The following is a 14,682-nucleotide window of genomic DNA, read 5'->3' as shown; positions in this document are numbered from 1 at the left end:
ATTAGAGGGACATGTAATTACGGTACTACAGTAATTATGAAGGCCATTAATTTTTATATAGATTGGAAAAACCAAATTTGCAGAAATTCTGTGGTAGATGAGTCCATGAAAATTATACTAGATAGTTTTCAAAATTAACACTTGGAAAGAGGGTCCTTTAAGTTTTGTTTGTAGAATGAGAAAGGAATTGTGAATGATCTTGCCATCAAGGGCTTCCAAAGAACAATGATTATAATATATGTGTTATGGCCAAGATACGAGGAATGCACTTTCTCTTTCTGACCATGGGCTAAGTCATAAGTTTAATTTGAATATTACTGAAAATAAACACATTTTGACAAAGTATTTCCTTTTGTATTAATCAGAGAAATTTGCAAGAATACCAATTTAAGAGAAAGGCAAATACTCATGTTGCATGAGAGGACAGTACAGAAGTGACGAGTGGATTCTGATTGGTAGAGGTGTTGCCATGGAACAGTTAATTGTGATTGACAGTGAACTGCCAGACATTGTTTAAATTTTAAACCAGGTAAGGTGACTTTGATTGGTCAAGACTTTACAAATGTTGCTATTAATGGCATGTTGGCAATGGCAGTTAGGAAACTGCATTAAAAAATATGACAAGTAACAGCTATTTTTTAAAGGAGTAATAAATATGTATTCCTTAACATGCAGAGCTCCCACAGATAAAGTGATTAAACTGTGCCGAGCAAAATGACATAAAGATCATATTAATTAAAGGGATAGCCTTGTAATATCAAAAATAATAAACCTGAAAATTAGAAAACTTTAGAACTCTGCAAAGGAAAAGCAAATATTGATAAGGAAATGGGAAAATAAAATATTTCAGTAGATTCATAAGCTGTATAAAAACACCACATGAATATTTTCAAAGCATATTCATAGGAAGGCATTAGTGAAAGTTAAAGTGGGCCAATTAGAAGCAGACACAAATTAAATTTTATTAGGAAATAAGGAAATGGCAGGGACATTAAAGAAATATTTCATGGAGTTGGCCGAATTCCAGAGACCTTTAAAAATGGCACTTTGGACCTGGTTGAACAAGCCCTGCCCCAATTTGAAACAAATCCCATTTTTAATGCAAATGGAAAGGGGCAGGACATGAATCAGAGTTGCATTCTGCAGGGCCTTTTAAAGTGAGTTTAGCACTCACCCAGATCCAATCCTTTCTGTTCCAAGACTTTTAACCCGTGGAAAGGGAATCAGGAAGGAATTGATATGCTGGTGAAGGGAGAAAAAGGTCAAGTCAAATGTCATGGCATAAAATAATTTAACTTCTTGGCCTCTCAAAATATAGTTTTAAAACTTCAGTATTTAATTAGACAAACAAAAAGATACTGTCTGCCAGAATTGACAGGTCATCTGGTGGAGCTGTATAAAAATTTTTCACCGTATTTTGTCCTGCAAATTCAATAACATTCATTGCTAGCATTACCCAATGATTGTGTTTATAACTGAGCTCTTTATGAATTATTTAAAAACTCCAAACTCCTTCATCTTGACAGGCGGGCTGATCTCGCTGTTTGGTGCGGCCATTGAAATTGAGTTTGTTTGTTTTTAGAACAGATTGACCACTAGTGGTAATTTAAATTTTAGATATGGCTTTCATGAATGAAACTCTTGTTCAGCACAAGGGTGTGTGTTAATGAAAGCACTTTTAGATTGTTAGAAGTTTAATGTTTTACTTCTTTACATAGCTTCTGATCTCTGGCCAAAGTGAAAACTGATAAGAGGTTACAGAGAGGGAATAGATTTATAAGGGAAGATAGGAGATAGGTACTAAATAGGAGAGGTACTAAATGAATATTTTTCATCAGTATTCACACAGGAAAAAGACAATGTTTTCAAGGAGAATACTGAGATACAGGCTATTAGACTAGATGGTATTGAGGTTCTAAAGGAGGAGGTGTTAGCAATTGTGGAAGGTGTGAAAATAGATAAGTCTCCTGGGCCGGATGGGATGTATCCTAGAATTCCCTGGGAAGCCAGGGAGGAGACTGCAGAGACTTTGGCTTAGATCTTTATCTCATCATTATCTTCAGGAATAGTGCCAGAAGACTGGAGGATAGCAAATGTTGTCCCCTTCTCTAAGAAGGGAAGTAGAGACAACTCTGGTAATTATAGACCATTGAGCCTTCCTTCGGTTGTGGGTAAAGTGTTGGAGAGGATTATAAGAGGTAGGATTTATAATCATCTAGAAAGGAATAATTTGATTAGGGATAATCAGCACGGTTTTGTAAAGGGTAGGTTGTGCCTCACAAACCTTGTAGAGTTCTTTGATAAGATGGCCAACAGGTGGATGACGGTAAAGCGGTTGATGTGGTGTATATGGATTTCAGCAAAGCGTTTGATAAGGTTCCCCACGGTAGGTTATTGCATAAAATACAGAGGCATGGGATTGAGGGTGATTTAGTGGCTTGGAACAAAAATTGGCTAGTTGGAAGAAGACAAAAGGTGGTGGCTGATGGGAAATTTTCATCCTGGGGTTCAGTTACTAGTGGTATACTGCAAGGATCTGTTTTAGGGGCCACTGCTGTTTGTCATTTTCATAAATGACCTGGATGAGGGCATAGAAGGATGGGTTAGTAAATTTGTGGATGACACTAAATTCGGTGGAGTTGTGGATAGAGCGGAAGGATGTTGCAGGTTACAGAAGGACACAGATAAGCTGCAGACCTGGGCTGAGAGGTGGCAAATGGAGTTTAATGTGGAAAAGTGTGAGCTGGTTCACTTTGGAAGGACGAACAGGAATACAGAGTAATGGGCTAATGGCCAGATTCTTGGTAGTGTGGATGAGCAGAAAGACCTCAGTGTCCATGTACATAGACCCCTGAAAGTTGCCACCCAGGTTGATAGGGTTGTTAAGAAGGTGTACGGTGCGTTAGGTTTTATTGGTAGAGGGATTGCGTTTTGGAGCCATGAAGTCATGTTGCAGCAGTACGAAACTCTGGTGCGGCTGCACTTGGAGTATTGCGTACAGTTCTGGTCGCAGCATTATAGGAAGGACATCGAAGCTTTGGAAAGGGTGCAGAGGAGATTTACAAGGATGTTGCCTGGTATGGTGGGCAGGTCTTATGAGGAAAGGCTGAGGACTTGATGCTGTTTTCGTGAGAGAGAAGCAGGTTAAGAGGTGACCTAATAGAGACATACAAGATGATCAGAGGATTTGATAGGGTGGACAGTGAGGGCCTTTTTCTTCAGTTGGTGATGGCTAGCACGAGGGAACATAGCTTTAAATTGAGGGGTGATAGATATAGGACGGAAGTCAGAGGTAGGTTCTTTACTCAGAGAGTAGTAAGAGTGTGGAATGCCCTGCCTGCAACAGTAGTAGACTCCTCAAGTTTAAGGGCATTTAAATGGTCATTGGATAAACCTATGGATGATAATGGAATAGTGTAGGTTAGATGGGCCTCAGCTTGGTTTCACAGGTTGGTTCAACATCGAGGGCCGAAGGGCCTGACCTGCGCTGTAATGTTCTATGTTCTATGTTCTATGGAACATCAGGATGACATCATGGCATTTGCAATGCAACAGGCATAGTTTGTACGGGAGCATGGATGTGGCAATAAGTAATTGCAGTGCATTGAGCTGGCATAATGAGTTTGAGGGAGCTCAGAGGTAGCCTTTGAGTACAAGGATGGGTGGGGGCTAGAGGGCCTAAAGGGGTTTTATATCCAGCTGCTGAAAGTCTCACAGTATCAAGGCAGATCTTCATTCCAGCACTCACCAATAACCATGGCCATCTTTAAATTGCTCCAGAGGCAACAGATCAGATTTCATCCTACCTCTACCTCCTTGCATAATAATACAGTGGACTGAGACCCTCTTAAAGGAAAAGGGAATTTGTCAATTTGAGCGTCCATATTTAATAGCAAAAATGAAGCTCTTTGTATCTGTATTTTTAGTAAATAGTGCACAAAGAGCATTTCTCAAATAATTAGGAACAAAGAGACTTGTGAACATAGAACATGGAACAGTACAGCACAGGACAGGCCCTTCAGCCCTGCGATGTTGTGCTGACCTATTATTCGACTAAGATTAATACCCTACATTTTACTACCTTCCATGTGCCTATCCGAGAGTTGCTTAAAAGTCTCTAAAATATCTAACTCCACTACCACTGCCAGCAGCCCATTCCACCCACCCAGCTCTCTCTGTGTGAAGAACCTGCCTCTGACATCTCCCCTATACCTTCTTCCAATCACCTTAAAATTATGCCTCCTCATTTCCGCCCTGGGGAAAAGTCTCTGACTGTCCAGTCTACCTATGCCTCTCATCATCTTGTACACTCTATCAAGTCACCTCTCATCCTTCGTCGCTCCAATGAAAAAAGCTACAGCTCCCTCAACCTTTCCTCAGAATACCAGCCCTCCAGCCCAGGCAGCAACCTGGTAAATTTCCTCTGCACTGTCTCTAAAACTTACACAACTTTCCTGTGATGAGGCAACCAGAGATGAACATAATATTTCAAGTGTGGTCTAATCAGAGTTTTACAGAGTGGCAGCATAACCTTAAAGCTGTTAAACTCAATTCCCCTGCTGATGAAAGTCAACATACAATATGTCTTATTTACAACCCTATCAACTTGGGTAGCAACTTTGAGGGATCTATGGACGTGGACCCCAAGATCCCTCCGTTCCTCCACACTGCCGAGAATCCTGCCATTAACCCTGTATTCTGCATTTAGATTCGATCTTCCAAAATGCGAATGGAGAACTTAAAGAAATCAGGATTAGTAAAGAAAGAAAGCTGGACAGCTTAATGGGACTAATAACAACAAATTCCTGGACCAGACAACGTGCACCTTAGGGTTTTAAAAGAGGAAGATGCAGAGATAACATCTTCAAAAATTCCCTCAACTCTAGAACAATTCCCAATGATTTGAAGATGGAAAATATTGCCATGTTATCAAAAAGAAGAAAGAAAATGGGGAACATTGTTGCCAATTAAGCTTATATAAGTTATAGGCAAAATGTTGGAATCTGTTATCAAATATGTGGTAACAGGACTCTTAAAAAAACTTGATGTGATTTAACAGCAAGAACACGGATTTATGAAAGGGAATTCATATTTGACAAATTTCTTATGCATATTTTCAGGAAATAACTAAAAAGGTTAATAAAGGGGAAAGAGTAGATGTTGCATCTAAGGATCTTCATAAAATATTTGGTAAGATGCTATACAAGAAGTTATTAAATAAATATTGGGATCGTAGCATTGGAGTAGCATGGAAGGAGGAATGATTAATGTGCAGAAACAGAAAGCAGGAATTAAAGGGACATTATTAGATGAGTGGACTGTAACTAGTGTAGTTTTGCAGTTATAAGTACCTAGGCCTCAGCTATTTACAATCTATAACACTGGCTTAGATGCGATGATGGAATGTGACCAAATTTGCAGACAAGATCAACGAATGTAAGGACAGAGAGGCTGCAAGGGGATATAAACACCGTGCCTGTGTGGAAGAACAGTTAGAATACATTGTTGCAAGGTATCAAGTAACCCTGATGGTAGAACAATTGAAACAACAAAAACAGGATATTTTGGGAAATAGTTACATTCAGACAAATTTCAAAGTCCTGTACATAAATCCCAGCAAGTTGATGTGCAGGTACAGCAAGCAATTGTGGAAGTAAATGGTATGTCAGTTTTTGTTACAAAGGGTCTTGCCTACAAAGAGATTTGCATTTGCATTAAGTTCACAAGATCTCTAAAAAATGTGCACCTCAAATATAGAAGTACACTTTGCTTAAAAACGTTGAGACAAAAGTCTGTTCATAACACTGTCAAGTGATTTGTCTTTTCAGCTTCAGGGCTTTCAGCAATCACAAGTGCCATGGTGGTATCTTGAGGAGGTTTCTCTTTCGGGAGCAATTCTGTCCAACTACATGAGCAAAAGAAATAATTGGTAGTTACTTAAATTTATTTCAATATCACAGAGTATTGTCTAATCAGTTACAGGTTTTACCTCCTCTCGGTCCACTTCCACAGGATCATCATTCTCCCAAGTTTCAGGGGTTAAAGCATGAATCACAGTAACCCCTAGTTCAAGAAACCTGTTCTCAACTACATTTTGCAATCTCCAAAATATCCAGGTGATTACAGCTATTGCTGGCTTAAGGAAAACCTGAGAGAAAACCTCAAAAAGAAGTTAAATATGTTTATATTATTTACCATTCTCCAGGCAACCTAGCTGGAAAATTAGCTGCGAGCAATAGATTTAAGAGATTCCTGCTTACGTTCCTATTAGAGCGAAGCACAGACTGTTCCCTCTTGACAGCCTCCTATTGAACTTGGAGAAATTGGAATTGGAATTCTCCCAGCACATAACTTTTATTGAAGCCAAATTCCAGACTGTCTTAGATCTAGTATTCCTGTCAGAGGAATGTTTCCTGGACATGCAGAAACAGCTGCTATCTTTTAGTTGGGCCACAGAATTGTAGCCAAAGCCCATCTCAAGTTGGAACCGATTGTAGTAACCATCATTGGTGTACCGGACACCAGACATTTTACGAGGCTCTTACAACAGGTCATTAGTGGTATTAGTCATATAATGATCACTATAAAGAATAATTCTGCCTTAGCAGAGGCCCTCATGATTGAGAGACAATGTGTTGTTTTTTGTAGTTGGTTCCTCACTGGTCACCATCCTCTAAGCAATTCACACCTCCCTTCCTGCTTTGAGAGTGCATCTGCAGCACAGATGGTTTCAGTACAAACGATCCTCCCAGAAATCTCAAAGACGTTGAGATTAGAATGAAGAACCATTTTGCTCACAATGGAACATTATTAATTTTAGTCAAATTGAGTTCCTAATTGCTCACCACCTTCCTGAAACTCAGACCATTACCATTTGATAAGTTGCTCTTTTAAAGCAGGATACACTTGTCTTTCCCCTTCTTTGAGGAAAACACTACTGTAAAATTTCAGAAGACTATCCAAAGAGAGAACTTTCCAGGGCAAGTAAAAATGCCCAATCAGAGTTTTAGCATAACAGCTCGCATACTTCATCATGGAAGTTGAGAAGATTAACTCCAAACCCAGAGATTTGACCACCCAGAAAGATAACACAGAGCAGCAGTTGCATGGGGGTACAAATGCTTCCAAATTTTCCAGAAAATGTCAGTTTATCCTGAATTTGAAGCGAATCACAGTTCATTTATTATCATAATTTTGCTAAAATCCTGGAGCTCCTTGTCTAACAGAAACCTTAGGACTGGCTTCATCAGACAAACTGGCAATGATTTAAGGAAGTGGCTCACCATTACCTTTTTCACAACATTTAGAAATGGGCAGTAAATGTTGGCATTGCCAATGACGCCCAAGTTCCATGAATAAATGAAAGTTAACAATTTTTAAAAATGTTTTCTCTATTTTTTTCATCTGGACCTCAAGGTTGTAATGAAAAGTGATTTATGTTTACTTTATTCCAAGCTATAGGAATAGGAATTGGTCATAATTGTGTCAGTTTTCCAACTGGTAAAAAGGGAAAATGACAGATTTTAAAGGGCTATGCCTGACACCCCTAAACACGCCTGACACAATATCTCTGAAAACAGGCACAGTACAGGTCCAAAAACATGTTTTAAGGTGTCTGGCTTGAGCAGTGCCAACATCAGGAGTGCCATTCAATGTTTATTTACAAGCAAGAAACAAACAAAAGTTTTTTTTTCACATGGCATTCCTAGGTTCCCAGAACTCCTACTAATTGCTTCATGTATTGATTGCACGCATCCACCACATGCTTCACCAGGTCCCAAGACCTATCCAGGGTTACTCACATTGAGTAAACGGAAAAACTCCTGAAGGGTGCATGGCTGAGCCATGATTGAATAAAACAGCAATCAATTTGATGGACTGAATGGCCTACTCCTGTTCCGATGTATCGATGTTGATAGCTGATTAGAATCATTACCATTAGAAATATTTTGATTAATAGACTAACTTGGGTCATTACAATGTCAATTGATTATAGTTCACAATTTACAATTTAAAACAGAACACAAATAGTAGACATGAATCAAATGATCTCACCCATCCTTTTGCAGAAATCCCTCCTCACAGCATGAGCCGCTATTTCAATGACTCTGGAGTTTTGCCTCCACGACTGTACATAAAAAACTGTTCTGAATATTGATTATTCTTTGTATAATTACAGTCTTGACATCAGCCTCGATATGTCTTTTACCCATTTACACAAGTGACCCTTTGATCTGTAACAGTTTAACTTGAAATAGCACTGCAAATTATCCTTGATTGAGGCATTAAAACTCCCCTGTTTCTTGGCAGACAACAAATCATCCCTGCATTGAAAGACAGACTAGGCCCATGGTGACAGGAAGGAATGGAATCTGAGAAGTGGAGAGTAAAAATTAGCCTGGACCTGTTTCTGGACCCAAATTGGACATTGCATGGTCAGTACGTGCCTGAAGAGTGTGGATTGTTATTGGATAAATTGTCAGCCCCTGCATTGATTAAAATTGTAGAAATAAAAACAAAACTAACAACAAAATATATTACTCGCTGGAAACCTGAAATAAAATCAAGAAATGCTGGAGATAATCCAAAGGTTGGGCAGCATCAATGAAAAGCAAAAACAGTTAATGTGGACTTCACCAGTTTCAAAATCTCCCCTTCCCCTACTGCATCCCTAAAACAGCCCAGTTCGTCCCCTCCCCCCACTGCACCACACAACCAGCCCAGCTCTTCCCCCCCACCCACTGCATCCCAAAACCAGTCCAACCTGTCTCTGCCTCCCTAACCGGTTCTTCCTCTCACCCATCCCTTCCTCCCACCCCAAGCCGCACCCCCCGCTACCTACTAACCTCATCCCACCTCCTTGACCTGTCCGTCTTCCCTGGACTGACCTATCCCCTCCCTACCTCCCCACCTACACTCTCTCCACCTATCTTCTTTACTCTTCATCTTCGGTCCGCCTCCCCCTCTCTCCCTATTTATTCCAGTTCTCTCCCCCCATCCCCCTCTCTGATGAAGGGTCTAGGCCCGAAACGTCAGCTTTTGTGCTCCTGAGATGCTGCTTGGCCTGCTGTGTTCATCCAGCCTCACATTTTATTATCTTGGAATCTCCAGCATCTGCAGTTCCCATTATCTCTGATAACATTTCAAGTCTGTGCCCTTATGTCAAAAAATATTAAAATCAATGAAATGCAGACAGAAATATAGAAATTCTGGTATGGAGGGTGCTAGCTATGAAGAGACGTTGAGTAGATTAGGATTATTTTCATTAGAAAGATGGAGATTGAGGGGGGACCTGATTGAGGTCTACAAATCATGAGGGGTATAGACAGGGTGGATAGCAAAAAGCTTTTTCCCAGAGTGGGGGACTCAATTACTAGGGGTCATGAGTTCAAAGGTAGAGGAGAAAAGTTTATGGGAAATATGTGTGGAAAGTTCTTTAAGCAGAGGGTGGTGGGTGCCTGGAACGCGTCACCAGCGGAGGTGGTAGATGCAGACGTGATAGTGTCTTTTAAGATGTATCTGGACAGGTAGATGGCCAGGGTGCAAAGGGATACAGACTCTTAGAAAATAGGTGACAGATTTAGACAGAGGATCTCAACCGGCACAGGCTTGGAGGGCCGAAGGGCCTGTTCCTGTGCTGTAATTTTCTTTGTTCTTTGTTCTCAACCATTTGCTGAGGCATGTTAGAATCTTGTTCTGCTTGCAAATTCGTTCAGAATTACATCTAATATTAAAAATACAAGCATATCACAATATCCCCAAAGATATAAGATGGAAGAAATGTTTTAATGGCCCCTGAACTTGTACATTCATCTCAGAATGAAAAGTTAATATATTCAATGTGAATTCTGAAGTGCCCTCCCTTTGATGCGATGACAACACTGTTTCCTCACTGTAGGAATCCTATGAGTTATCAACAACAGTTGACAAAGCTCCTGATGCAGAACACTGCGACCCACCATGGAGAAAATTTGGAGGATCAGTGAGCTATGTCATTTCATCCTCTTTACATTGAACTCCATAGGGATAGTCAGTAAGCATTTATATTTCATGTAAATGAAACCTGAGGCCCAACATCAACAGCATCAGCCATTGTTCACACAGGTTCTGAGGAATGGTCACCTGACTCTAAACTCTGTTTTCTCCTTCACTGATGCTGCCAGGCCTGCTGAGCTTTTCCAGCAACTTTGTTTTTGTCCATTGTTTACACAGGACTTGGAACAGAGGAAAAGCAGTTCCAGGCACTTCAGTGTCATCATGAACAGACTTTACTCCAGGTGATCCAAAGCTTAGTCTAAGAGATAGATTTTCAGCAGCAATCTAAAGAACAGAGAAGAGAAGGCAGAGCTACTAACTAGTTAAAAATAGGGATCACAAACAGCCAGCATTGAAGAAATACGACGTTTGTTTTTAGGCTAGTTGGGGTTCTGGATGTGAGTTTGCTCGCTGAGCTGGAAGGTTAGTTTTCAGACGTTTCGTCACCTTTGTTTTTATTTGAAAAAATATACTTTATTCATAAGATGTACAAAAAAAATATTTATACACCTACCCAGTCATGCAAGCCGCTCCGGGTTACCCAGAGGGTACATACACCAACTAAAAGAAAAAAAAACCAAAGCAAAGAAAATACCCCGGCAGTCGTCACCCCGCACAGTCCCAGTTGGCCCCCTGACCAGTTGGGGAAGGCGCCAGCTGGGCCCAGTTACCAGATAGGGCCCTTTTTCCTATTCTGGACGAGGGGTTTCATACCGTGGTCTTTCCCCACCGCGCCTTGGCGGCGGCTGCCCCAAGCTTTAGCGCGTCCCTCAGCACGTAGTCCTGGACCTTCGAGTGCGCCAGTCTGCAACATTCGGTCGGGGTCAGTTCTTTCAGCTGGCAGACCAGCAAGTTGCGGGCAGACCAAAGAGCATCTTTCACCACATTGATGGTCCTCCAGGCGCAGTTGATGTTGGTCTCGGTGTGCGTCCCGGGAAACAGCCCGTAGAGCACGGAGTCCCGCGTCAAGGAGCTGCTCGGGATGAACCTCGACAAATACCACTGTATCCCCCTCCAGACCTCCTGCGTATAGACACACTCCAGAAGGAGGTGATCGACAGTCTCCTCCCCCCCGCAGCTGCCTTGAGGGCAGCGTGCGGTGGCGCAGAGATTCCGGGCATGCATAAAGGATCTCACTGGCAGAGCCTCTCTCACTGCCAGCCAAGCAATGTCCTTGTGCTTGTTTGAAAGTTCTGGCGATGAGGCATTCTGCCAAATGACTTTGGCAGTCTGCGTGGGGAACCACACGACGGGATCCACCCTCTCCTTTTCCCAAAGGGTCTCGAGGATACTACGTGCTGACCACTGCCTGACGACCTTGTGATCAAAGGTGTTTCGTTTCAAAAATTTCTCCACGAAGGACAGGTGGTACGGGACGGTCCAACTACTCGGAGCGTTCCGTGGCAACGAGGCCAGGCCCATCCTTCGCAACACCGGGGACAGGTAGAACCTCAGTAAGCAGTGACACTTGCTGTTTGCGTACTGAGGATCTACGCACAGCTTGATGCAGCTGCACACAAAGGTAGCTGTCAGGGCGAGGGTGGCGTTCGGTACGCCCTTTCCCCCATTTTCCAGGTCTTTGTACATGGTGTCCCTGCGGACCCAGTCCATCCTCGACCCCCAAATGAAGTGGAAGATGGCCCGGGTGACCGCAGCGGCGCAGGTCCAGGGAATAGGCCAGGCCTGCGCCACATACAACAGTACCGAAAGCCTCTCGCACCTGACAACCAGGTTCTTACCCGCGATGGAGAGGGACCGGAGCGTCCATCTGCCCAGCTTCTGCTTCAGTTTGGTCATAAGCTCCTCCCAAGTCTTAGTGCATGCCCCAGCTCCACCGAACCAAATACCCAGCACCTTCAGGTAGTCTGCCCTGATGGTGAAGGGGATGAAGGAGCAGTTGTCCCAGTTCCCGAAGAACATGACCTCGCTCTTACCCCTATTGACTTTGGCACCCGAGGCCAGTTCAAACTGGCCGCAGATGTCCAACAGCCTACTCACTGACCGACAATCGGTGCAGAAGACGGCGACGTCGTTCATGTACAGGGAGGTCTTGACCTGAAAGCTTCCGCTGCCTGGGATAGTCACGCCCTTCAGGCTCATGTCCTTCCTGATGGATGCGGCGAAGGGCTCCACACAGCACACGAACAAGGCAGGAGAGAGCGGGCAGCCCTACCTGACTCCAGATCTGACGGGAAAACTGTCCGATTCCCACCCGTTAATCGAGACTGCGCTAATGATGTTGGTGTAGAGCAGCCGGATCTAATTGTGGATGCCCTCCCCGAACCCCAATTTGGAGAGGACGTCCCTCATGTAAGCACGAGAGACCCTGTCGAAGGCCTTCTCCTGGTCCAGGCTGACGAGGCAGGTGTCCACCCACCTGTCCTGCATGTAGGCGATCGTATCCCTGATGAGGGCGAGGCTCTCAGCGATCTTCCTGCCCAGCACAGCACAGGTTTGGTCAGGGTGAATCACCGACTCCAGGACAGACCTGACCCGGTTGGCAACGACCTTGGCCAGGATTTTGTTATCCACGTTCAATAGTGAAATGGGATGCCAATTCTTAATTTCTTCCCTCTCCCCCTTCCTCTTGTAAATGAGGGTGATGATGCCCTTCCTCATGGACTTGCACATTTCCCCTGCCCGAAGCGCACTATCGTACACCTCCAGCAGGTCCTAGCCGACCAGGTCCCACAGAGCGGAATACAGCACGACTGGTAAGCCATCGCTCCCGGGAGTCTTATTCCTCTCCAAGGACTTGAGGGCTCTGGTCAGCTCGTCCAGGGATATCGGTCGGTCCAGCCATTCCCTCGTGCCGTCGTCTAAGACCTCCATGATAGACGACAGGAACGACTCAGAGGCCGTGCTGTCTGTGGGCTTCGTGTCGTACAGTCCGGCATAGAAGGATCTGCTGATCCTCAAAATGTCGGGCCGAGACGATGTTACTGAGCCGTCGTCCTCCTTCAGCCGGCTAAGCACAGAGCCCTCTTTATGCACCTTCTGAAAGAAGAAACGTGAGCACATCTCGTCCTGCTCCATGGAGCGGACCCTGGACCGGAAGATTATCCTGGAGGCCTCCGTGGTGAAGAGCGAGGCTTGCTGGCCCCTCAACTCGCGGAGGTCCTCCGTGACATTGACCCCCATCAACTGCAGAAGGAGCAGGTTCTGCACCCTTTTCTGGAATCGCGACAGCTTTCCCCACCTCTTTCTCGCCTTCCGAACACCCTTGAGGACAAAGAACCTCTTGATGTTCTCCTTCACCGTCTCCCACCAGTCGCCCAGAGACTCAAGGAGGGGTTTCACGATTCTCCAACCGGCGTACTCCCTCTTAAGCTCCTTGACGTTCTCTGGGGTCAACAGAGTCATGTTGAGCTTCCACGTCCCCTTGCCGGCCGGCTGGCCGTCCTGTACGTGACAGTCGGCCAGCAGGAGGCAGTGGTCAGAGAAGAACACCGGCGCGATGCCGGTGGACCTGACCAAGAACGCCCGTGACACAAACAGGAAGTCTATCCTTGAGTGAATAGACCTGTCTGGCCGCGACCAGGTGTACCTCCGCTGCGCTCCGTCTGCAGGGTTGCTGAAGACGTCGAGCAGCTTGGTGTCCTTCACCGTGCCCATCAGGAATCTGGATGTGACGTCCAGTTGACTCCCCCCACCCACTGTCCCCACGCCGGATCTTCCATCTGCATCGATGATGCGGTTGAAGTCTCCGCCTAGGATGACTGGCCTGGACGTAGCCAGCAGGGGTGGAAGCCGCTGCAGGACAGCCAACCGCTCACTCCGTACCGCTGGGGCGTACACGTTGATCAGCCTCAGGGGAGCGTTCCTGTAGGTGACGTCAACCACTAGGAGGCGCACCCCCCCCCCACAACCTCCTGAACTTGAGAGATGGTGAAGTTGCGCCCCCGCAGCAGAACAGCCAGGCCCGAGGAGCGACAGTCGTTACCCCCCGACCAGATCGAAGGCCCACAGGTCCAGGCGCCGGACCATTTCCCGTACCTGCTGAGGTGCGGTATCCCGCACTCCTGCAGAAACAGGAGGTCCGCCTTGACGGTGGTCAGGTAGGCCAACGTGGACACACATCTTGTGGTGGACTTGACGCTGCGCACATTAATGCTCGCAACCCGTACTCTCATTGTGGACAGTGACCGCAGTACCCTCCCCAAGTCCAAGGTCCAGCCCCTCCATCTGTCCCTTCATGCCCATTGCCCGGGCTAACTGCTGGACGCTCTCCGGGCTCAGGAAACCGTCCGTGCTGCCTTCCGGGTGGCATCCCTCCGTCGGGGGTACGGAGGCAGGAGAGTCCAGCTCTGGGTCAGGCTGGGGACGCGCTGTTTCCTCCTTCCCGCCTGGAAGTTCCGGGGGCCCCTCCAGTGCCCCAGCGGCACATGACTGGGTGTCGGAGGGAGCCTCAGGATGCCTCCCGTCACCTGGAAGCGTGGTGCTGCTTTCCTTCTCTCTTGAGATCTTTAACTTCTGCTTCGCGTGGGCCCTCTCCGAATCCCCCTTGTCAGACGAGCTCTTATAGCCCCCCTGTAGCTGCCTCTTCCCACCTGATGGTTGCGGTTCCTGGGCCCACCAACGCACCTTCCTCCTCGCTTTCCGGACCATTGTCCACTCCCCTGGGTCGCCTGTCACTGCCTCCATCGA

At 45.3% G+C, this 14,682-nt stretch overlaps 1 long non-coding RNA gene across 1 annotated transcript in view; it reads right to left on the bottom strand.

The window, feature by feature from the left end:
- Positions 1-5,692: 5,692 nt before the first annotated feature.
- The window catches only part of LOC125451106 (uncharacterized), a 104,954-nt gene continuing 95,964 nt past the window's right edge, over positions 5,693-14,682 (bottom strand). The window contains exon 6 of the long non-coding RNA XR_007247213.2: positions 5,693-5,905. This is a non-coding gene — a long non-coding RNA (uncharacterized LOC125451106). The remainder of the gene's footprint in view (positions 5,906-14,682) is intronic.

Source organism: Stegostoma tigrinum, chromosome 3 (assembly GCF_030684315.1).
Source record: "Stegostoma tigrinum isolate sSteTig4 chromosome 3, sSteTig4.hap1, whole genome shotgun sequence".
Taxonomy (NCBI): Eukaryota; Metazoa; Chordata; class Chondrichthyes; order Orectolobiformes; family Stegostomatidae; genus Stegostoma; species Stegostoma tigrinum.
The sequence above is the reverse complement of the archived record's forward strand: the minus strand, read 5'-3'. Positions and strand labels throughout refer to the sequence as shown.